Consider the following 3,442-nt stretch of genomic DNA (forward strand, 5'->3'; position numbering starts at 1 on the left):
TACTGTGCTTTCAATCATGAAAATCAACTAGGAATACTGAAGAATACATGTACAGAATATATGGATGATATAAACATGTAGTTTATAAAATAAGAAATCTATAAAGCTAACAACATAGCAAGGTGCTCTCAAACTTACTAGTAATCACAGAAATACCATAAAGCCACTTTGGCTAGAAAAGCTGATATGTAGATAGTGTCTTGTTGCTGGCAATGATGTTGTTATATAGAAACTCTGACAGTGCTGAAAAGAGTGTAGACTGATAAAGCCATTCTGAAAAGTATTCCATAAATATCTATTTAAATATACATATAACCTTTGGTTATGGTGAACATATAATTTTGAGAGAGAAAAGAGATACAATTTATGTTTACTCTGAGACAATAAACTTAAACCAAGTCTACCAAGCAAGCAGAAAGTAATGAACCACTTTAGTTAGGACACAGTAAATTTGTTATGTATATATTCCAAAGAATGCGACTCAAAAATCCATAGATGTAGACACAAGAATCATCATGAAAAAATGATAAGCCCATAATTAATATTAATACTCAAATTCTAACCAAAACAAAAATTTGGTAATCTAACTCTTCAGCAGTACTTCTTTGATTTTTATTGGGTTTAACAGAATTTTAATAGAAAAAGGAGTTGAGAGCATGTTGCTTTTAGGAAGCACATAAGGAGTGTCTTTTTAAGGAGGTTACAAGTGAGCTGGAACATGGTCAATAAAAAGGACATGTTTCTAAGTAGATCTGGAAGCAGAGTTCTCTGTGCACTGGGAGGCAAGAATACAGATCCTGGAGCTGACATAAGCGAAAGATGTTTGAGGAAAAAAACGTCAGTTTCTGGAGAAAAGAAATTAGGAGTTCAAGTTAACATCATGGAAATACACAAAGATTCTACTTCTTTTCAGGAACTTATAGTTGGGTGTGTAGAAGCCTTTAAGCACAAGAGGAACATGTATATTACATATATATATATATTATACACACAAATACATGGTTGGCTATGGTTTGTAGAAATAATTGTAGAGTAGACACATGGAGATTAGTTAGAAGGGTATTAAAATAGCTACCCAGAGACAAAGGTAGTATAGACTAGACAGTGACAATGAAGATGAGAAAAGTGGTCAGTCTGGGGATATGTTTTGTATATAGAAGTGTTAAGACTTGTTAATTTATTAGATATAGGGATTGAAGCAATGGGAGAAATCTGAGATGAATGACAAGGTTTTAAATTCAACAAGTGGGAATTTGGTGGTGCCATTTAATGAAATGAGGGAAAATGGGGAAAGACAAGATTTGGGGAGAAAAGTTTCATTATTTTTTCCAAGCATCCAGAGTAAATGACAAATTGACTACTGATCATTTTGGAACTCAGGACAGACCAATAATCACGCTTAAGGGAAATTAAATCACTTTTTTATTTCAGATGCTATTTCCCTAGCACTTAATTATGTGGGGATTTTTATTGTACAACTACAGAGAAATTCCCTCTATTCAGTCAGGTATAAGAGTTTTCCAGTCTCATGAATCCAGTGCTCATGACTTAACTGTAATTTAAGTATAGCAGCAATTGTATTTGTTACATTACTCAGTAAATTTTTGTTTGTATGAAATATTTCTTAATAATAAAACAAAGCTTCTTAACATAGAGATCTAGTAGAGACTTGAGTCAAAAGCAACTTTGCAGACAAAAGATAATTATCCAGAACATATAAAGTGCATTAATATAAGTAAACTATAAAAAAACGAACCCACGAAAAAGTAGGCAGAAAAAATAAACACACACTTAGAAGATACACACATGGCCTCTGAACACATGAAAAAGGTACTCAACATCAAGAGTCAATAGGGAAATGTAACTTATAGCCATATCTAGATGACATTTCACATCCATCCAAATGGATATAGTTGGACAGTACCAAGAGTAAGGGATGATAAGGAGTAATAGACATTTTTATATATTGCTGGTTGTAGTATGAAATGGTACAGCCACTTTGGAAAATTCTTGGGCAGTTTCTTATCATCCTATGCATACACCTATTCCATGACCCAGTAATACCTTAGAGAAACATGCATGTATGCACACAAAGACTTGAAGGAATGTCTGTAGCACTTTTATTCAATAGAAAAAAGAAATGGAGAAGTCTAAACTCCCATCAGGAGAATAGTAAAAATGTGGCATACTGATACACCAGAATTTTATATAGTAATAAGAATTGATAAACTTTCTCCCCCCAAAAAATCAAAAACATGTTGAATGAAAGAAGTTGTCAGAAACAAAAGAGTACACCTATACCCAATTTATATGAAGTTCAAGAACAGACAAAACTAATGTATGGTCACTGACATAAAAACAGTAGTTAACTTCTAACAATGATTTTAGGGTAGATTGGTGAGTTGCATGAAACAATTTTCCATGTGTAGAAATGTTCTATATGTTAATTTAATGATATATTATGAGCCCAAACTCAGCAAACTCTACATTTTATATTTAAACATTTTACTGCATGTAAATACCATCTTAATAAGTAATAGTTTTGTGGCACTGGTTCAACAAAAGGATTGGTAGCATTAAATGAAAAACTTTACAGCTTGTCCTGTCCTCAGTTTTGAAGAATAACCAAGTTCTTCATGGCTCTGATACGTGACTTGTTGGAATGTTTTTGCCCTCTCCTTGGATGTACATAGGAGCAGGATACATTTTGCTCCCAGAGGTACAGCCAAAGCTAGCCTAATGAATCTTGAAATGTGTCTGTCAAATGATGAAAAAATGTGTGTGCCTGATCTGTAAAATACAGAAATGTTTTGTGCCATGATTTATGGCCATACGTCATAAAACTCTAAAATCTTAGGGCTTTATATTTATACAACATTAAGCCCCACAATACCTGCCTTCTAGCTCGACAGGGCCGATTATTCTTTATCGTAATTCATTTTCCATTGCTAGCATATATCTCTGTTATCAATCACACATGATTTATCTGCTTTTTGATTTGAATCACTGTGGTATACCTGGTCCAGGTAACACACAGTATAGATTTCAAAATGGAAATGCATCACTCTCTGTAAAGCAGATGTTGAAGGGTAGAAGAAAAACTCAAATTATTCTGGAGAAAAGGAAGTGAAAATATAAGAGGAAAAGTGTATTTAATTTTTCTAAGGAGTCTCCTGATATGGTTGAATCAGGAGAGAAAATAAATATTTGGAAAATTATTATTTTAAATCATACATCTACCTTCAAAACCACCATGGAAGTAAAATGGCCTCACCATAAAATGAGAAGCCCTCTCGTCATGTGATCACCCAGTAACTGTAGAGACTACAATAAACATGTTGAATTAATATGTTCTCAATTGAAGGTGTTTAAGAAAGAAGAATATCTATTCAACCCCTCTTTGGTGGACACATGCATGTGGTAGAAAACCAGGGCCAGAAGC

The sequence above is a fragment of the Crocuta crocuta genome, unplaced genomic scaffold, assembly GCF_008692635.1.
Source record: "Crocuta crocuta isolate KB4526 unplaced genomic scaffold, BGI_CrCroc_1.0 scaffold723, whole genome shotgun sequence".
Taxonomy (NCBI): domain Eukaryota; kingdom Metazoa; phylum Chordata; class Mammalia; order Carnivora; family Hyaenidae; genus Crocuta; species Crocuta crocuta.